The sequence below is a fragment of the Amblyomma maculatum genome, chromosome 2, assembly GCF_055883805.1.
Source record: "Amblyomma maculatum isolate TAMU_Amacu chromosome 2, ASM5588380v1, whole genome shotgun sequence".
Classification (NCBI taxonomy): domain Eukaryota; kingdom Metazoa; phylum Arthropoda; class Arachnida; order Ixodida; family Ixodidae; genus Amblyomma; species Amblyomma maculatum.
The window spans coordinates 163,684,971-163,707,804 of NC_139345.1; the positions used below are offsets into that span (position 1 = coordinate 163,684,971).

At 43.9% G+C, this 22,834-nt stretch overlaps 1 long non-coding RNA gene across 1 annotated transcript; it reads left to right on the forward strand.

The window, feature by feature from the left end:
- The first annotated feature begins 8,549 nt into the window (after positions 1–8,549).
- LOC146200331 (uncharacterized) lies at positions 8,550–15,787 on the forward strand. Its single transcript, XR_014704818.1, has 3 exons — positions 8,550–8,798; positions 10,672–10,821; positions 15,658–15,787. It is a non-coding gene; the product is annotated as an uncharacterized LOC146200331 (long non-coding RNA).
- Positions 15,788–22,834: the final 7,047 nt, after the last annotated feature.

Below are 22,834 nucleotides of genomic sequence, written 5' to 3' on the forward strand. Positions count from 1 at the left end.
GGGGAACGACAGGAGTGCGAAGTGCGCGAGCCTCGAGGACAGGATTGAGCAGTGCGTCAGCACGGAGAGCAGGCGTTGGAAAACTGTGCGAACGAGCGTGTGCGAAACAAAGATGTGTCATTGTAATCCAGTTGTTAATATACCCATTGTACCTTTTCGTATTTTATTTGTGTTTCCAGTCTTTTCTTTCACATTTTTTTTTCATTCAAATGCTAACAAGTCAGTTTACATGTGGGTATCTTCTCTCCATACACAATATTTGTAAAAAAAAAAAAAAACTACCTTCCCCGCGCACGCCTGTAACTGTTCCACCACGGAGGTAGTTAGAGAATAAATAAGCTTTGATACCGAATTAAGCTTAATTGTAAAACAACGACTGCTTTATTTAGTTTTTGAACTCTACAGTTATTCCTTCTTGCCATATGTAGCGCAAGCATTGTATTGCAGTGAACGACGACGGAATCGCGAAATTGGGGGTGTGAATAAAAGCGGAGAAACGTTACAGACTTCTTTTTTTCGCACTTGTGCGAAAAAAGAACAAACAAACGAGAAATTCTAAAATTATGCTATCCATGCACTTGGCATGGCGTCGAATCACAGTTGTTCTGCTTAGCTGCCGCTCTTGTATACTGGCCGCTACACGAAGCTATTTTGTGTTCCTATGAAATTCAGTGTGACAAAGCCCCCCGCGGATATATTTCGCGTTTCAAGTTCTTGTGAAATGTGGAAGCCGGCCCGCCGCCGTGCCGCGGGCGACTCTATAGCTGGCTCTGCGATCATTTTTGCCACTGCAGTGATTCGAATATTCGCGGCTTGTTTAGCAAATAGCTGGCGTACTCGTTTGCCGAATGAGTGTTTCAAGATAATCATAGAGCATTTACCAGTACCGTATGTGTGCGATATTCCATCAGTGATTAATGCGCCATGGTCATTGTAGTCGTATTTTTGATTTTACACGTATGGAATGGTCTACTCTTGCAAAGCCGTCAGTTACGCTAGCTGCACGTATGTCAAATAGGTATATGAAAGAAATAGAGCCTTAAAGTATAGCGGCTGACGCACTGCGTCGTAAATTCCCGCCCGGGCGGCGGCCGTGTGCACTTTGAACCACACGTGGAGCGTCAGGGCCTGCGTCTTGGATTGCATCGCGCAGCGTGTAACCCGACAACCCCACCTGCAGAGCGCATCCACTCGGGCAAGTCGGCGCCGCTGTTGCTGGCGCCGTGCCTCAATGTTTTTCTTCCTTTGTTTGTGATGTTTTCAATGCACCCTAGCAAGCAGCGAACAGAGCGTCCATATTTCGGAGCGAGTGAGTGCCCTCAGTGGACTGGAACAGAAGTGCGCGGTGTGTCGTCAACAACAGCGGACGCTTGAGAAAAAACAAATGTGCGAACGAGTGCGATGAAGAAAAGTGAAACTGTAACCCAGTTATTTGTTTCAGCATAACCTTAATATTATTCATACTGAGATTGTACGTGCAGTGTTTTCTCTCCGTTTTTTTCTAATACTTCACTTCTTAGAGCGACAACGAAGCAGGAAGCGTCAATACGATTTGCCATATGTGGGAACGTTCATGCATTTGCGGACCGACGTTTAATTTACCGCTCAATAACCCAGCTTTAATTTAGATCACCATTGTTGAATCGTTTAAGCGAAAGTATGTGCTGCGATGCATCGTATTCGTATAGCTTGAACGGCCAAGTGTATTTTTAAAGTGTATTTCGATGGAACCGCGCTCGCCATAGACGATCTGAGTCACGTACGAGCCTTAATAGGCCGACGCTTATCGCTCATTAATTGCATCGCACTGCATGCGTGTCCTGCGGTAATCGTCTGTTTAAAGCTACTGTTGTTAAAACTGATACACTCGGGGGCAAAGAAATTTGCTAAAACTTTTGGAATTCTCTTCACCCAGAGCAGCAGGAATCGCCACGGGAGCAGCCATGGAAGAACCTAGACCATTGCCGAATAGAATACAAAAAATAGCAACCATTGCCTATGCACGATATATGACATGTCGTTTTGATTCTTTCTGATCTCTCGGTCGGCGTGGAGCTATTTATCGCCGCCGCCGCCCGGACCAGCAAACGGTGGTGAACTTATTTGATGCCGTTGACCGATCGTCGGTCTCATCCAAATTCGTCACAGTATACATGTGGATTAATTACAGTGCCAGCTTAAGTCAATGAAGATCTAGTGTAAAAGAACACGGTGTAATCCCAAGCAACATAAAAAACAGCTAGGTGGAATTAAAGCAAACACGACGGAAACCAGCACCGCGGAACTATAACTATTTAAACACAAGATTTCCGAAGCATTAAAAATTGCAAAGGTAACTTGAAAACATCGATTATAACAGCACAGTTAACGACTCCAAGTATTAAATGAGCCTGCCAACCGCAAAAGCACGCTAATGCGGTTTCCCACGGAATATTTCCAGCCACATGCTAATTTGCATCTAATATTGACCAGTAGGTGAAATAGACAAGACAATGTTGACTAAAGTGTATGCCAATGCATCTGGCGGGACATGGTAATAGAACTAACAGTATTGTCCAGCATATGCCATATAATATTCAACGTCAGTGGAGTAATGGCTAACGCTGTTCGATATAGCCATCCTTATGAAAGGGCAATGCCAATACCGTTGATATGTAAGGTATGCCAGTGTATATCTGACATTGGCGGGCCATTGTAACAGAGCTGACATTATTGTCCAGCATATGTCGAATATTGGCCAACATCAGTGAACTGACGGCTAATGCTGTCCGTTATAGCCATCCTTATCTCATGGCAGCGCCAACACCGGTGATACGCCGGATATCCAGGCCCATCGTTGCCATCCTTGTATAATGGTACCACCGATATTGTGAGGGCATCGGATATGACGGGCCAATGTTGTTATCATTATAAATAGGTACGAACAATATTGGTTACCAATAGAATCCTCAGGGCCAGTGTTGGACGTGTTATAGAATGGTACAACCAATACCAGCCATAAGATGGCAACGCTGGGCCTACATAGGGCTGATCTCTGCCAACTCACTGACAATATTGGCCCGGGCTGTTGTGCTGCCTGGGTGTGTCCCTGTTGTCTGGGTGGCCGGAGCCTTGTCAAGCTGCTGCTGTGCAGCTTTATCTCCCGTCCCCCTTTTTCGCCATGTATCCCTTCCTTGGTTAAAATAAAATGTTCTTGAAAAAAAAATTATCAAAGCTAATACTTGAAACAAACCGCGAAAAATTTTCCTCTCAATCCGGGTAAAACATTGATGGGAGCTTCGGGGCGGCATGGAGTATTGAAGCACTACAACACTGTAAAAGGTAAATGATCTGTAGGCGCAGTACTGAACGTTTCAGCGGGAATACCGGTGGGTTGAAATTTGCAGAGTATGATGTTATTCAAACATTTCGAAGCATTCCTTGTATTGCGGGTGGGGGAAGTGATATAATTATGAAAATAGATTAAAGGGAGGATGTTAGAATAGTGGCTATGATTAGCACCCATGTATCAATATTCCTATCCTCAGTAATGATAGAGTTTACTGAGCACTTGATTACGTAATGAATATAGTTTCAAGGTCTATTAGGAATATTTTCAGATTACAAAGCTGTGCACGGTAACCAACACCACTCAATACACTGTCAATTTCCACGTACGTTGCCTCTCTGTCATCGTTTGTTCCATTAAAATATGAGGGCGCTTTGTAAAACGAGTTTCTGTGAAAATGAGATGCCACCACACCTATATATATCACAACGAAGGCGTGAGAAAAACATAGCTCGGTATATTGAGACCGTCGTTATGGAATAGCGAAGTATGTGATACGTATGTATTTTTTGTCTAGCTAAAAACGACCAAAGAAAGTCATATTTTTTATATAGTCCTGATATTACAGTACAGAACATGTCAAAGTGTGCTGCCGTGAATATATGAAGTATTTTTGAGCTTCCTCTCTTTCTCATCAGAATGTTCACTTCTAAAAACCATCCACACTTTCAGTAGTGTCCTTTCTTTGCAGTTATAGCCTTTGAAAACAACAGCTTATTCCAGACACAAATGTGTTTATTCTCAAACCTCGCTGTGATGCGTGTCAAGCCTAAATCTGAAGTTGATGGCGTTTCATTCTTTTGGCATTCAGTACTTTTCTCACACTTGCTACACAAGGCTATATTTGTCACGAAAAGAGCCCGCAAGTAGTTTGCGTCCGCAATCATTGTAAGCAAATATAGCCAACATGCAAACGCGCGAGTTTCTTTTCATGCGAAGACTCATGTGGGGCCTAAAGCGGTTTTGCGTGGGCCGATCCAATTGAGCTGGGTGTTTGTGAACTTACAGCCCAATTGCAGTTTCAGTTACCTTGAAATTCTCCGCAGGGGACCAGTTTTGGCACCATGCGGGCACGCCCGTCTTCCAGCTCTATCACGACCGATGTGAAACCCATTGCCGTGTAGCCAAGGTTACCTCATTTGAGCTTCAAGAGGGTTTGGCTAAATTGAGCTCTCCTTCATGTTCCACCTGTCCTCAAGTAACCTACAAGATACCGTGTGAGGCAGCTTGTGGACATCGTGTTTGCTGCACTATGGCTAATGAAGGTCCAGAGATTCATTATTGGTGGCTCCATTTCGGATCTATGAGTGCTCTCCTACAGAAAGCCCACATTTGGTTGAAAATGCCCTCATATGTCCTGCAAGGAACAATTGTGGTCGGAATACAAGAATGTGCTTTGCGTTAGCCTAAGCGACGCTGCTATGGGACCGTCTAGTACAAACAGCAGCAAGCCCAGATGGGACTTGCCCCAATTGCCTCATTAGGGACCAATGCAGTTATTATAATGTTAGCCCCAGCCTTACATGACTAAATCAGACCAACTGCGGCCCCACAATCTGTCCTACGTGGGGAGCTTTAAATCATATGTAAAGCAAATGTGGCCTTTATGTGAAAACCTCTTGAGCAAACCTGAATAGGACTGCACACTAAAAACCCTAACAACTCCCGCATGAATCAAGGCGGGGCTAAAAGCGGACATGCCCGCAGGTGGTCCCCATGAGCTCTTTGGTGTACATTTAGGATAGTGCAGCATATGTTCGGGCTCTGAGCATTACAAAAAAAAAATGAGCCAGATGAGGGCACCCTACGGAATACAGCAGAGCACCCTAACCCAGGCAGCACAAAGCATTGGCCAATGTTGTATGACGGCAAGCAGTGGCCCTACATTGGGCCAGCCTAACCAGCATGCTCCCAACATAGGACATGCCAGTCAACACAATGTCCAACAATGGCCCAGTCTAGCCAGTGCTCTCCCAGTGTTGGCGCTGCCAGTAGCCAACACTGGCTAGCTTGGGCCAAGATGTACAGTGAGTTCCCGATACTGGCACTGCCGTACATACAGAATGTCTATGTTGGACCGAGATTGCCGTTGTTCCTCCAATAATGGTCGCACGGGATTTAAAACTGGCTATAATGGGCCAAGCTGTCCTGCCTTCCTCCGTCATTGGGATTTCCATTTTTTAAAACTGGCTACAATGGACAAAGTTGTCCTGTGTTCTTCCGGCATTGGATGTTCCGGTTTTTAAACATGGCTACAATGGACAATATTATTCTCTGTTCTTCCAGTATTGGATGTTCAGTTTTTTAAAGATGGCTACAATGGACCAAGTTGTCCTGTGTTCCGCCGTCGTTGGCCGTTCCTTTTTTAAAACTGGCTACAATGGACCATGTTATCCGGTGTTCTTCCGGCGTCGCCCGTTCAGTTTTTAAAACTGGCTACAATGGACCAAGGTGTCCTGTGTTCTTCCGACGTTGACCGTTCCGTTGTTTTAAACTGGCTGTAATGGACCATTGCAATTTGTCTTGTGTTTTTCCAGTATTAGCTATCCCGGTATGAAAACTGCCCACGATGGACCACTTTTTCCCCTGATCTCGCAAATGTCATTGCCATCCTAAAAACGCAGCTTTAATGGGCTGCCGAAGTGAATATTTTCCGTTGACCATTCAATCAAAACAAATTCTCCATTTTTATGGTTGAATACACGTGCGCTGGACGCCAAACCGCGGCATTTAATGCCCACAACATTTCAGCCGATCGTTCGGACCTCACCAAGTACCACGTACGGGACGACAATTACTATAACGCATTCATGCACGCACCGCTGCAACTGTCTGGATTCGTCTTTTCGGTGCGCTCATATGCGGCGCACCTTTGGGGGTCAGCTATATGTGTTTATGGTTTTAGCCTATTGGCATGCATGCAGATTTCGTCGCAGGCGCATACGTTTGTCGCACAATTATATCTAATGAAAGCACGACCGTGCGACCACATATGTATACCCCAGACCGGCTAGCATTCACGACCCAATATGCCTGTATTGGACGCCGATTACATCCCTGCATCTATACGTAACCTATAGTACAAATCCAGTTGTCAGTGAGAACGCGCATAAAAACGAAATCGTGTCGCCATAGCATGTTCATGTGACATTAAATTAGTGATTAGAAGGTAGCTTTTTCATTGCCGAGAAGGAAAACGTTGCCTCAAGTTGAAGGAACAAATGACCATTTTCTCAGCGATGTTTTTGTTCTAGTGCTTTTGTATTATCCATAAGGAACTACGCGCAGCATCGTCTGTTTACCTGGAGAAAGGACCGAATACCATGTGTGTACTTTCTAGACGCAATCACTGGAAAATGAAAAGCCGGAAGACTCGCGAGGTTACCATTTTAGTTTTGGGCATTCACACGGTGGTAAAAAAAAATGACAGTTTTTCGTGCAGACTGCGAGCATGAAGGCCCCGGTACATTTATATGGCGCACAACATATATATCGCCAATAAACAAAAAAAATAGTTTTTTCCGCCTATTAGTTTAGAGTTTGACCATTCCAACCGCGCTAGGCGGTGGCAAAGGAATAAAAAAAACTGTACAGGAATGAAAATAATGTGCGCTGTCGAGTCATTCGAAAACACGAATGCAGCCTACAAACACTGTTTTAATGAGGCAGTTTTCCATGCCCTTTCCAATTCTTTCATTCTACTAAAATGATTTGGAATACGTTGCTTGCTCATTGAACGTTATCGTCTTTTTGTGCAATCCGCGTTAGGGTGAAGGTGGTTGCGAAAAACGTCTGTGTATTGCCTGATGCCACAGCGCTTCAGGACCTCGACGCGCACAAAATTGATTCTGAATCATTCATTGCTGTGTCTGTCACCGTCGATTTGCGAAGTCGAGACAAAACATGAGCGAAGAAATATTGTTACAGCTGGAGAATGATGAGGACGAAGTGGCGCGCTCGTTTGTGGAAGATTAAGAAAAAGAAGTGCGTCGAATGGGCGGCCCTCGTAGCCTGGCTCCTTGGCTGTTCCTCAATGTATATATCTTTAATCCTCTTTTGTAGATATATTTCTCCCTGTTACAAAATTATATGCCAAAATTTAAAAACCTTGAACAATTCACAAATTCCGTAGAATGTTCAGAACAGCGCGGTGCGCTATAATTGGACAAAGGTTTTATCGATGTGGCCATAATTACTTGCGCAACAAAATATTCAAGGTGTTTTAATGGTTTTGAAAGCTGAGGTAGTGTAGAATAGGTGGAAAAAGTTTAAACAATGTGAAAATTGTTTTTGTTTTCCTAAAAATTTTCAATGTTCGCTGTTTTCTGTAAATTAGCGCGATCGTATCTCTGTATCCAAATGTCATAAAAATATGAGCTTTAGCTGTTTGCGGATAATTATGCTGAGAACATATTGTGGAATTTTTGCTGCTCTACCATGAACCTTTTCTGAAAGAAAGGCCTGCAAATTAGGAAAATTTTCGTTTCCGATGTTTAGAATTTTTATAAAAACATCTACTCATACCCGAAAAGCGAACATTAACTGAATACAAATAAAAACATGTATATATTTAGTCGGATAATTTTCAGCTAGCTAACTTGAGCATAATTTGTATAATCTATAACCAAAGTTGGCCAGAATAGAAGAGAAGCTCGGAACTCCGCCTCTTTGACATTATTAATCAGTCATCACGCAACAGTATATAATATTTTGAAGTAAATATAAAAGGTCGAACGACCATCCTTTGTTCGATCATAGATGGCGAAAGGGAGGGCACGCGCGCATTTGTCGATGCACCAGCTGTATGGATTTACGCAAGAATGTGGATGGTAGATGGGGAGGTTTTCTATTTTTTTAGAAAATGTTTGTCCGTGGTTGGCTTGAAGAAAGAATGCGTTTGCGAACACACAAAACAAAACTATTTATTAGAACTCGACTCGAGCGGTGCGCGCTGGCGGCCGCTCATCGGCACGGTCCGAAGTCACGGCTGGCCGGTGCAAGCAGAAGAGGGCTGGGTAAAGGAGGAATGGAATGTTGAGAGGGTCGTTGGTCCTTCGTTCCCACGCGCAGCCCTTGCGAACACAACACCGCGGCGGGAATCACGCGCTGGTTGAGCGGGTCGTTGTTCCACCTCGCCTACGCGTCTACGTGCAAGACACAACAGACAGCATCCCCAGCTGCGCTGCTGTGCGGCCTCCTCCCAAAGCGTTCATTTCAGAGCTTGTTGGAGACGCTACAAGACTTGTGACAGCTTCTTAAACCTTTCTTTAATTTCTTCCCTCATTAATTTTCTTTTTCATTGTGCTGTGCATAATTTTCTCTTGCGCCTATACATGTCCATGTGCTCCGGTTGGTGATTGCTACATATCAGTGAATAGCTGAGCTGTGAAATGTCGCCGGAGTACGGATTACAGCAACGGCGGGATACCATCGGCATTATCAGACTCAGTGAACGCCGTCATCTTAGACCGTGAGTATATATCTTTGCAGCATGCCATTGCTTCATAATTGGTTCTATATAATCTCCTACCAGTCCCAAATGTTCTCTTTCCTTATTCTTCTCGAAACAACTGCGCGAAGCATGACTTCAAGAACTAAGCGAATTTTCGTCCGGGTTACATGCAAGGAAGTGCGTGGACTTATTTGCTGGCTGCGATATGAATAGCATTTGCGCCGAAAATAGAGGAGCCGTGCGTAACAGGTGTGTATGCCACCAACACGTGACAGAACACTGCAGGCAGCCATTTGCGCAGTTTTTTGACTGTGCAGCGCGCCGCAATCAATGATTAACCAGACACTATGCGCCCGGCTTTGTACATATATTTTGGACAGCCTCTCTTCTGCGCGCAGGAAGCCATGTTCACACAGTTTTTGGATTTTGTTAAGAGTTAAGGGCAGTTTTTTGTTTTCAGATGTACAGACGAAGTTTTGAAAACTGTTCGTGCCGTCTGTGCAAGCGAATTTTACAGTGGGGCAGACATGTGTGTGATGCCGCTTGATGACTAGGCTATAATTAAGTCATAATGAACCTCCACTTTTATAATGGTTAATATCATATTGAGGAATTGAAAGCCGTGAACAGCGCAAGTGAGCCCCTTTTCAAAATTTTCTTAATAGACGCCCCCCTTCTGAGCACGTGCCTTCAGGTGAGGGCGTTATCAGAAAGCGGCGACAATAGGAGAGCGATTTCGCAGACGCGCTTCGAGGGCGGGGGAAAATAACAATACAAGCAAAAAGGCACATCAGCCGTGTGTGCACTGCGTCCCTGTCACTGCAAAGTAAACAACGTGCACGCCGGACACAATGTACAAAACATTGACGGCTGGTATGAGGCAACCATATCGTCCGAAATATATTGCTCGCGAAGCGCTCGATGACGGCGCGCACTTTCAGGCGAAATGGGACAGGACGTCAGGTCCGCCTGTTCGGCAATTACAGCTCTTTGTACCTCCCGTGCCGTACCGTATGCATGAAGTGCACGCCATAGCCATCGTGCAAAAATGTTGAAACCGAAGCAGCGATCCACGTATTCTAATTCTATAGGAAATCATTTGGGAGTAGAAAAGAGCAACTTAATATGATGTGCATGGTTCTTTAATGAACGATATGTATAAATGGACGGTTGAATAGTTACAGTAATGGAGTTTTCCGCTAGAATTGTTTACGGCCGTGACCGCAATAAACATTACTCATATTGCTCTTAGCTTTAAGCTCTGGCATTGATAAGCCTATCTAAAGAACCGACTGGCAGTGACAGGTTGTTTACAGCTGTTGATCAAAAGGTAGGCCATCATGCTATTATTGCAGGCATATTTGCTTCTTTTTGTACCTCTGTTTACTAAAACTTAATTTTGTTCCCCATTCCTAAGGACGCTGCACCTCTTACAACACTCACTGTTCAGTCGCTTTTATTCAAGTATACAAAAAGGAGGAAATGCGCATGCACTCACAGGATAGCCTGTCTTTCCGTTAACAGCTGCAAATAACACGCCACTGCTCCTCGGTACCTTGGATGAAGTTTTCAATGGGGTTACCTGAGATGCCTAGCAATTGCTGTAATATTTATACCAATCACTGCAGTGAAACAGAAAGGTAACACTGCATCACTTTAACTGTTGCATGCACCTATAAACGTGCCTAAATTTATTGCCCATTCTTATAGACGCAGGACCTCTTACTATAGGCTTTGTTCAGTAAGCAACCGTCTTTCATTGCTTCAATTTCTATCTCTCCACCACTTTCTTGTTGCTCTGGGTGTGATCATTTGATTTCATTGTTCAAATCATATTGTTTTATCATGTGTGAATAATTTAGCGTGCACATACATGCTTTCATTTTTTTAGATGCGCATCGGGAGCGTTTTCTACGTAGAAGTGGATCGATTGAGTTGTATCACTGGTGCGAAAACCGACAACCCCCAGAAGATATGTGTCCTGTGGTTGGAAGGGAAATAAAGAAGAAGAAAATCAGCGGAAAAGCCTGCCTAAAAAAAGGTAGCACTGCATCACTGTAACTGCTGCATGCACCTTTAAATATGCCTTATTTTTATTGCCTATTCTTATAGACGGTGGACCTCTTGCTATTGGCTTTTTGCAGAAAGCAACCGCCTTTCATTGCTTCAAGTCCTATCTCTCCACCACTTTTTTGTTGCTTCGAGTGTGATCCTTTGATTTTATTGTTCAAATCATATTATTAAATCGCCGGTGAATGATTTCGCCTACACATACATGCTTTCATTTTTTTTAGGTGCGCATCGAGAGTGTTTTCTACGTATAAATGGATCGATTAAGTTGTATCACTGGTGCGAAAATCAACAGTTAGGTACCCCCAGAAGATTTGTGTCCTGTGGGTTGCAGGGGTATGAAGAAGAGGATAATCAGTGGAAAAGCCTGCCTAAAAACTTACAAAGATGGCGCAAAAGCGAAATGCTGATCAGGGTTAGAGTCTGATTACTTCTGTTATCCCATTTCACTTGCTAGGTGATGTGACATATATGAAGCACCTTAGTATAATTTGTGGTATACTCACTGAAAATTGTGTAGACATTAACTTTTTTCTCGTTCAATTATTTTGAGTGACGCACGAATTGGAATAAAACAAAGTCATCCACACGTCTAATGCCCATAGACATTAGATGCGTGAATGAGCTCATTAATTGTGTTCCTATGTGAGCATGCAATAGTTTGTCGAATATATTATTTATGTTAAAAGTTGATTTTTTTACTGTTAACCGGAGTAATACATATGCTCCATATCATAGCATTATTCGCCTGTAGTTTGTATCTGCTCTTTCCTAAATTGTATTCTACAAAGTATACGTGTGTCATCTCGTACGTCTATTTAACTAGCCAACAATTTGCAATCGAATCCCTTTTGTGATGTTTCAGCTACAAATAATGTATGACAGTGTTGACAATATAGGTAGCTTTAGGTATAACATATAGCGCGAAAATCTTTAATATATGCGATGATATTTTTATTCACCGCATTGGCTAAACCAGCCTGTTGAAGAGACGAAATGAAAACAAATATGGATGTCTTCGGACAGGAACAGTAATCGTGGTGCCATGACCATTTTTTTAATTAAATTTTCATATGTCATGGGCTAATGTCTCGACACAAAGGAATGACCCTTAGGTTTGCCAGATGCGGCGTAGTATTCTCGAAAAAAAAAACGCCTATCACTAAAGCTGGAAAACGCCGTTTTTGTCGTTTCAAAAAGTTGCACGTTTGGAGGCCGGCTGGTTGCGTAAAATTTTGTCATCCACTGTTTTTTACTCACCGCATTTGGGTAACGTTTACTTTTATAAGAAGTATTAAAAGTGTGTTTTATTGATGCAGTTGATTTAGTAAAAAATCACAAACTTTGCTTCAAGAACAACGCGCTACAAAAATGTTAATGTTCAACCTTACATACTGGCGTGACGCATTGCGTTGTTTGCACTAAAATATTCTGTGTTTATTACGCAGGTCATATTGTTAATTTAAGGCAGAATATGGAGCTCTAAGCTGCTATGTGTGTTCTCTGTAACGCCACCAAAAGTATTATGCTGGAAAGCGATTTGCTTAAGATTGTAATTATAAAAATTACACATTGAAAAATCATCTTCAAAAATATAGTATTGTTAGTGGCGGTCAAAGCTGACAAATGGAATAATATATTAATAACCTAGATTGAATACTATGGCACCTAGCAATAAAAAAGAATGCAGGACAGAGAAAAAGTTCAGCCTTCACTTGCGTTCTGCCATGAAATTGACAGAAATAGTGAATTAATACCATTTTAAGCTATATTAAGTATTTGTCCCAGAAGCAGAAAAACGGTGTTAAGCGCTGACAATATTTTAAATTTTACTTAAGGTAAAATGTAACTAAATTAGGCAAATACTAAATTGAAGTTTTGATGCCTATTCCATAAGGGGGAGCCATATAAGCACATCTATAGAACAAAAACAAGCATTTTTATATTTCTAATATTACATTTTGCAGAATTCAATATATTTACTGACTCAAATTAACAAAGTACTTTGCATTGTTTCCACAGATTTTGATAAAAATTGATGTTGCGGCCGTTTCTTCAATTCTAATCAGTTTTCCTTATTTTACCATTTTCTTACTTTTGTCCAATTTCAAAATAATATGCAGATACACACACAAATCTAGAGCTTCAAATTTTTTCAGAAATAAAGAATGGAACCTAGATAATGTAGAAAAATAGTTTCTGTGCCAAGATATTATTGGATCTTGCAAGAATGCAGGCTGAGTTTGGCCATTATCAGCACAAGCACTCGGTTTAATATTTAATGTTATATTTTTAAACAGTATAACGCAACACTTTTTAGTCCGTGATATTTTTGAGGTACTGAAGATTTTTGAGAGGGATTTGAATGAAAATCGAAGATGATCTTTTTTTAATTGCAGCAAATTTGCCCTTTACTGCTGTTTTCGAATTCTGAGCAATTTTGATGCGTTGTGGAGAACACACCTAGTGGTCTGGAGCTCCAGATACTGCCTGGAATTAAGAACATGCGTCAGGAAGTGAAAACATATTTAGTGCAACCAACCTAATGCATCATATGCCAGTACATAAGGTTAAAAATGAATATTTTTGCAGCGTATCGCTCCTGAAGAAAAGTTTGCGATTTTTTAATAACACAACTGCAAAAACAAAATAGGTTTCTAATAGTGTTTGTAAATATAAAACCTGCATATATTTAGAGAGTAAAAAAGAGCAGATGACAAAATCATGGTATCCAAACTTGCAACATTTTGAAATGGCAAAAACAGCTTTTCCTACCTCTAGAGATATACCATACAATTGTTTTTTTTTCGAGGAAACTACGCGTATCTTGAAAAACTAAGGTTAATTCTTTTGTGTCTAGATACTTGCCCACCACATATAAGAATTTCATTGGAAACGAAAGATGGCCCTGGGACCTCGATTATGTTTCTTATCTAAGGCACCCATAATACGCTGTGAGAAAGCCAATATCAAGGGCTTTTTTTAATATTCCATATTTCGAACGGTTGTGCCATCTAAGAAAATTAGAAAGCTAGGCACACCTTAGGTGTAGCCAGCCCTCACTTTCTGTTACAGCTGCATTTGCTAAGCTGAATTAATGCGTTGATTACTTTATTTTAGCCACGAATATAGCGCTATTACGTGTCAATTTTAAAGAAAGGCCGCAGTGACGCGATTCCTGTAGAATTTGTAAGTGAAATCTGTAAACCTTACAAATCTACCCATATATATGATCTCTTCCAGGTTTTATTCAAGCTACATTACACCAGCTGCGCCCCATAGCTTGAGCCAAGGGTTATAAATAAACCATTAGAAACAGACGATGGAAACCGGTGGTGCATTGCTGGCAGCCACTTAGGACAGCGCAGAAAATTTTTATTGTGTACGTAGCGAAGTGAGGTTATTCGCTTCAAGTACTAAATATTCACTTTAGACAATAAGTAGGACTTAGAGTCGGTGAGCACGTTCGGAAACCCCTGTTTCAATATTTGCGGTTAGAAACCTCATGTGTACCTTTTTTTCCAGCTGCAGATAAATTCCGGGTTATGTAGATACCGTTACCAGCCCATTCGCGCACCTCGATTGTGCCGCTCACAACATGATTTTGAGCGGACAAAATAACCTGCCGCTATGATGGCTAGCCCCATGCATGAGTAAGGGTGATATGCTGGCGATGGTTGCTTCGCGTCGACCCTTTGGCGCACATGAAGGCTCGAGTTACAATGAGCGCGCCGAACTTTGCAATGCGGATGACTACAAAGCGGTAAGGATATAAATGAGTGTAACAGTATTTTTCAGCTGTAAAATACAAATACAGTCTTGTTGGACGATGTGCTGGCGCGGACGAAGAAACCATAGGCAACTTGTAGGTCTAACGCTACACAGGGCTGTCGAGCCAAGCCAAGTCCTCAATTGTATTGTCCGGGAATCAGATTTCTGTATTTTCGTGGTTTCCTATTGTATCTGGCGTTCAAAATGCAGACGTGAGGGTTCTTTATCACAAATAATCAAACGTGGATTGTGCCGGTACTCTTCAAAGTAGCAACACCATTTATTGTGTAAGTCATTAATCAGTAATTTAGGTAAATAATGTCAATAAGGATTCCAAACAAAACCTTTTCTGTGGCGCTCAAGGTAGCTTCCAGCAATATATATCTGGTTTCCTTTGCCTGCCTCCGAAATGTTTTTTTTTTTTATCCCTTGGACCAAATTTGCTTGGACAAGCAGTATATGTGTAAAAATGATGCACCTGTGAGCTACCCGCTTAAGTGAGCTCCCGTTTAAGTGAACTACCCACAAAACCAGTCAAAAGCGTATATCAGCTAACCAGCGGCCAGTGCAGCAGTCGTGGGCTTAGATCGCTTGTGTATATTATATCTAGCCATTTAAAAAAATGAAAATGGTCGCCGAACATTCTCTTGGTAACGATTATTAGTATAAACTGTTTGCACATCGCAGAAAGCGTAGGAGCGGCAAAAAACTAGCGCGCCAGTCATATGCGGAGACAGCCGATAATCAAGCACTAATTCCTAGTGTGGGATGAAACACTGGCTGTCTCAGCCGTATTGCTGTGGAGGCGATCAAAATGCAACAGGGCACATGCTATGCAATGTATGTGCGTCTTTCATCCTAATAAACCCAAGGCAGCTGAAACTAGTCTGGAACTCATCAGTATAGTGTTTCTCATTGACCATAAATTTCGGTACATGAATCCTGGAATTTTCTACATCTTCCTAAAATAATGCGCGCGATTTTATATGCCTCGTAATAGTGTTGTAAATTTTGTTTCCTCATTGTTTTTGTGCAGGTGCCATTTGCGAAAAAGTTGGGGTGGACGATTTGGAGGCACACGCATTTATTCGCAGGTGGCTGCCTGGTTCCTGTGCCAGGGGGGGGGGGGGTGGAAGAAAAAGGCGTTATGCTGAAAGCTCCCCTGGCGAACCAGGCATGCCACCTGTGAATGCAATTGCAGGGTCAGCCCCCTCATTACGCCTATGAGAGTGCCCTCCAGCTCCCTGGCCCCTTCCACTTCCCGAGAGCCCGCCCTGCCCTGACCAACCCTGCCACTGCCCTGCTAACTGCTGCTGTGTGTGCCCTCAGCGCTGGCTAGTAACAACTGCCGTCTATAGTAACAATTACAATAAATATTATCTTTTTGTGAACCATGCCCTTGTTTTGTGAATATCTACTGGATGCTCATGAGCAACAATTTGAATTTATATGGCCACTCCTATTTGAAAGGCCATTATTGTCCCAGCGAGTTCGATGTGCTGTCACGAATATGGCTAGAATGAAAAAGGCTGCATTTTATGGCCTGCACAGGCAGTGCCACAAAATGTGTAATCTTGACATCATCAATGGCACATGAATGGAGTAGCCGGTGTACCCATAAACCATTGGATTAATATTGGTATCGACAATATGCGGCATGAATGGAGTAGCCAGTGCACCTGCAATGGCTAACCATTGGTATGATATTGGCATTGACAATGGGCCATCAATGGAATAGCTGGTATTAAACAAATATTGGTAATACAATGATGGTATAATGCTGGACAGCATTGGCAAGAATCATGGTGCATGAATGGAAAGTCTAATATTGTGCCTACATTGGTGGCTCCAGCTTGGTTGAACACTGGATCAATCTTGGAATGAAAGATGGGCCAAGAATGGAGAATGTAGTAAAATGCCCAAATGCCAATATCAGTCCTATATTGATGCCATTCTTTTCCAGTGATGAACCATTGTTGGACCAATGCTGGTGTGCTGCTTGGGAAAGCGCCACAGCCATATTTAACCCTCCATAACATCCCCATTCTACATTTCAGTGTGCCGTTTTATTTTATAATAATACGCACGCATGTAAGTGCTTCTACTCGAGGGTTCACACAAACGTTCTAAGCGTAGTGACACGTGCACCTGATATTACGTGTTTTTGGCTTGCGGGTAATTATGACAGCTGCGCTTTATTGCAAAAATGCGTGCAGAAATATCTGTGTTACTTTACGAATATGTGTACTTCGGACTTCGGACTACCCTACAAGCCATACGACGTCAGTTGTGAAGACCTTATTTTGAAGAGTCGAAACAAATTGCACCACAGAACCCGACAAATAAAAAAACACACACTTGATATTCAAGAAACTAACCACGAACTGCTGCCCTAAAAAACTTATCGGAAAACATTCCCCTCCAAAAACGCAACTACAGGCCCCCCGGGAAGGAAATAACCAACAGCATCAAATGCATCTCAAAAGTACATCACTATTCCCTATGTCTGAGGCGCTAGCTCAATCATCGGCGTATATTAGAAAAACAAGGAATACGAGGCATACGAGCATTGAGACGCTTTGCCGAGCGTGCTACTTTTTGGCAAAGATCCACCAGGAAGAAAACGTGCCCAAGGCAGTGTTTACAAAATTTTCTGCGCCGACTGTAACGCTAGCGACATCGGCAAAACAAAAAAAACCTAAAAGAAAGAATTCGGCAATAAAAAAGCATGTACGGAACTTCCCAAAAGAACGCAACCCTGTAGCTGAACATTCAAAAGATTCCGATCACAAAATAAAATTCAAAGGAACGTCCATCCTGGACACCAAGACAAATTATCAGTAAAGATGCTTCCACGAATCATGGGATGTACAGTCGACCGCAAACAATATCAACCGCACAATAGGCAACCTTCTTGCCGTATATTTACAAGGTCTTCACTCCTTCCTCGCCACTTCACTGAAGAAAACAAAAAAAATCACTTGTGTTTTAACTCTGGGTAAACCTAGTTGAATTGCGATAGCAACTGCGATTGTATAGGCTTGCAGCAAGGCGTAAGCTATGTGGCCTCGTTGAAAAATTAATAGCAGGTGCGGGTGCGCCCATTTTTTAACGATCCGAGAATGCTACGTCACCGCTCGACGGCTCGGCAGCTGACTTTAGGATTGTGTGTACGAGACGACGAAGTGCTTTTAAAGCATTCGATATTGCAATACATAGGCTTCAATTTTAATCATGGAAAGTAATGAAGAATTTGATTTAACTATTTTCTGGACAAAAACGCCGAAATCCGCAATTTTTACTACCTCTCAAAACCGTCGAGAAAGCAGGGCCTGGTTCATTTGAACACCCGAAACACTGGATCATGCGGACTTGCTTCTATTCTCATTATTACCGCCACATGCTGGGTTTCCACATTTAGCAGAAGACGAGAGCCTCCATACCATACAGCTCTTAAAAGGATGATCAACAAGGGCGCACATCTCATCCGCCGTTTGGAAGCTTCTCCCCTTATGGGTAGCCTACCAAAATCAGTAGTGGACATTAGTTTTCTGTAGACGGGGCAGCTCCAGTGTATTGGCATTTAATTGCAGTTAATCCTTCTAAAACTAGAATAGTACAAGACAGGTTCTAGGGGGCGTCAGGCCAATTGTGTCGAGCCCACATAGAGCACCCATAGATAATTACGTAGGAATTTTTTGCACGTCCTCAGATCCGGTAAGATTAATGCGGGAAAAATAACAACGTTGAAAAATAACAACAAGTTGATAACAACGTTTTAATGTTCTGGCTTGAATAATAACGCTGGGAAGAATCATACGTTACCTAGACCATATTCGTAGAGCAACGCAGATATCAAGGCGAAATCCTTTATTACCTCAACGTTATTGGCAGGAGATTGACGAAAGAAGGCTGTCAGCCGAGGTGTTACGCTTTAGAGAGTGAGAAGTAAAAATAAATTATAAATTTTGTCTATACCGCGATTCTAACCTCCATCCCTTGAATCCCCAACATAGCGCTTTGACAGCCTCGGATTGTAATTTTTTTGCCTTTATTGCATGAAAAAACTTCCGTTGAAAAAATTGCACTGAAACTTATCCATGACTGAAATTAGTGGGCTGCTTAATACGAGCCCGCCATATCCGTAGTCGTCAACACACCACCATCCAAACATAATAATTTTGGAAAGCACACACATGCATCTAGGTACAGCATCTAGTTTGGAGGTTCTTCGCTTGTAGCACATACACTCCACATCAAAGCGCACTTGTCGTGAAATACGGATTTGGACGATCTTGTTGACTCTGCATGCGTGTCCCAAGCACCCGTTGTGGGAAAACACTGAAATCGTTCATTGACAGCAATTAGAACCCCTCACCCTTTCTATCAGCTCGATCGCAAAGAAATGTAATGAAGCCACTGCTGTAGCCGGACAGCTCATTTGGGGATATTTTTTCAGACAGCCATGTTTCCGTTAGGACAAGTATAACTGCTTACGAGATATCAATACACGCGTTAAAACAGTCCTTTTTATTGTAAAGGCTACGCACAATGTTGTATACAACAGAAACGTGCGAAACTGACTTCCTCTCGCACATTCCAAACATTCTGTAGAGTATAGCATTGGTAGGTGCGTCCTCGGTACAACTGCTTGACTGGTGGATTGCACCTCGCGAATATTAGTAAGCACGTCAAAAACGTAGCATTTGCCGCCGGCAAATAAGTTATTGTGTCGTGGCTTGTACTTTATTTTGAGTGATTTGGCGAACTCTAGAACACTCTTTATAGCTTTTCGTTTAGCGGGGCAAAAATCTTTGCTCATGCCAAAATCGCTATCGCGATGGCCAGGCCACTTGGAAAGCTCCCATTTTTTAATCTTGAACATTGCGAATTTAGTGATAACTGGTCTTGTTTTGTTAGAGTCGAATCGGCCAATTCTATGAGCATGCACGATTGCATCTGATGATATTTGGAGTACAAGAGGGTCAGAAAGAGAGGTAAAAGTTTTTCTTCTGACTGCTGGTTTGTTTCTGAGGAAGCATTGTTTATGGCGAAAAACATATTGTTAAGGTTTATTTATAAAGTGGTTCTGCACCTTAGCCTGATGTGCTAACCAATATATAGTGAGCTTATTTATAAAGTGGTTCTGCACCTTAGCCTGATGTGCTAACCAATATATAGTGAGCTTCCTCTTCTTCCACTTCTATTCCGGAGAGCCTCTTTTTACACTTCCTTGTTGTCTTCTATTCGCATGCCTGACATTTCCCCCTTCGCAGACGAAGCCCCTGGGCTGTCAGTCAGAGTCCCGAGCGAGAGTGGCAGCGCTTCATTCTTGCGACATGAACTACCTGTGTTTTCCGAGAGGGGCGACCTTGGGAACATAGGCGAGACACGACGTAGTTCAACTCATTGATGCGTTTGAGCACAATAAATGGGCTTGTGTAGTGCGACAACAGCTTCTGGGACAAACCACGCTTGCGGAGAGGTGTCCATGGCCACACTAAGTCGCCGGGAAGGTATGAGACATCCTGATGCCGACGATCGTGGCGCTGCTTAGAGCGGTTCTGCGAGGCCAGAGTGCGTAAACGGGCGGCCCGACGAGCCTCTTCAGCGCGGCAGAGGGTGCTCGAAACAGACGGCTCGGTGTCGAGAGAGAACGGCAAAATGATGTCAAGAGAACGTCGAGGCGGACGGGCGTAGAGGAGGAAAAATGGACTATAAGAAGTCTCATGCTTCGAGGTGCTACAGGCGTAAGTAATGAAATGAAGCAAGTCATCCCAGTTCTTGTGCCGCGAGTCAACAAGCATCGCAAACATGTTCGTCAGTGTGCGGTTTGTACGTTCGACGAGGACATTTGTCTGGGGATGGTACGGCGTAGAGTGACGCAACTGGCAAGTACAATAGCGCAGAAACTGTTCCACAACATCTGCCGTAAACTGGCGACCTCGGTCACAGATACTTACACGAGGTGGCCCATGACGGAGGACGACAGCGTGAAGAAGAAAGAACGAGAAGTCAGCGGCGGTGGCGGAAGGGATGGCGGCAGTTTCACAGTAACACGTGAGATGATCAACGCACACGATGACCAAGCGATTGCCTTTGGACGAGCGGGGAAACGGGCCTATGAGGTCAACACCCACTTGCTCATATGGTGTGGTCGGTGGTGTCACCGGATGTAAGTGGCCCGGCGGAGAACTCGTGGGGAGCTTGAACCTCTGGCACTGCACGCAGGAGTTCACGTAACGCTGAGTCGTTCGACGCATATTTGGCCAGTAGAAACCTTTCTTAAAGGCCCCAATACAGTCCGACGTAACGCGCGCGTGCACGTCGGCCTCCGCGACGTTATGTCAGCGAAAAACCGAGGTCTATAGTCCAACGTCACGGCGTGATGGATGTAGCGAGCGCGAGCCGACGCGGCCCAACGTCGCCGAAGCGCAAATAGAATCTCGCCTATTTCTCGCCGACCGCGTCGGCCACGCATCCCAGCATTCCTCACGCGCAGTGAAGATGGCGGCTTGCATGTAGACAGCGACCGCGCGCGCATTTCAGACACTGTTGCGGAAAAGCGGCTAGAAGGAATTCGAGGGCGGCCCTGCGTCTATGATACCAAACGGATTGACTATACAGAGACGTTCAGAGGAAAGAAAAATGCCTGGGATGCACACAACTGTCAATAGTACGGCTGGGCACAGCTGTGAGTTCTTCGCTGCGGTGCGTGTGCCATACTCGTTTTAATGCATTGCTCTAATAGGTGTAACGATGGTGTTGTTTCATTTACCTGCAGTACATTCAGTGGAAGTATACCAAAAACTGCGAAAGCGGCTTCGCACAGAGTTGTCACCGGTACACGCCAGAATCGAAGGCCGTACTAGATTGGGCCGCACGGAACGTCAGCGGCTCAGCAACCAGGGAATTCGCGAAATTTATGGAATCCTACAGGAGCTGCGGCCGGCCGAGAAAGTGGTCCTCATTACTGTGTAATCTCTAACTCCTCTGTAATCGTACAGATACTTAAATTTTGATTAGTTTTCAGTAAAACACGCACGTACACAATCATCGTTCCGTCTGTAGCCGTCGTCGACGCGGGCTCCGGCCGTTACTGGACTGGACGTCTCCACGGCTGGCTGTAAATGCTTTGTGCCATTTAAACATTCGCTGTAAACACATCGCACCATTGCCTTGATCACAACAGTAATTAATGCCTCGATAGGCTGCAGCCAGTTCGCCCCTGTAGGTGCCCTGTCGTCTGCTCAAAAATGCACCCCGTAAACGTACCAGCCCTCGAGGGCGTCTTGTGCGCATGCGCGCTGCGGCACCGGACACGCCAGCCGCGCCAGACTGTAGAAGCGGCAGTTTTTTGACGCGCCCGTCGTAGCCGACGTGCCGTGGCCGACGTCGCCGACTCAGTCAGTCGCGTTGAAAACGTCGGAATATATTGGGGACTTATTGAGCGTAAGAGTCCTGGCAAGCCTCAAGTGCCCAGCTGTAACGTCATCGTGCATAGAGTGTAGAACAGAGGAGTAGAGGCTAGCCGGAACGACTAGCCGAAAGCGTGCACCGCCAGACGAGTAATTTTGTCGATACAGCAAACCATCGCGAATGCAGAAAGGGTTCGCAGATGCCGGATTACGAGCTTTTTAAAAAAGTGATACCAAGTCTTTATATATTCGTTGTTCTCACTGGAAAGCGGCAAGATCCGGAAATTGTACGGAAACGGCGGCAAGATAGTCGTCAAAGTTGTCATCGCAGAGGGTAGTTGCGAGAGGCAGCCGCGAGAGGCAGCCAGCGTCAGCGTGTTGGCGGCCACTTTTGTACGACACTGTAAAGTTGAACTCCTGAAGCCGTAATGCCCAGCGGACCAACCGACCGCAGGGGTCGCGTAGATCCACGAGCCAGCAAAGCGAATGATGATCGGTGATGGCTGTAAAGGAACGTCCATAAAGGTACGAGCGAAACCGCTGTACGCCAAAAACGACGGCAAGGCACTCTTGCTCCATCACGGTATAGTTGCGTTCAGACTTGCTAAGGGTGCGACTTGCGTAAGTGACAACGTGTTGGTTTCTGTCATGCCGTTGTATGAGCACAGCACCCACGCCGATGCCACTTGCGTCAGTGTGGAGTTCAGTGGGAGCTGTCGGGCTGAAATGACGCAGTATGGGCCGCGAGGTAAGAAGAAACTTGAGCTGGCGAAACGCAGGATCACATTCAGGAGT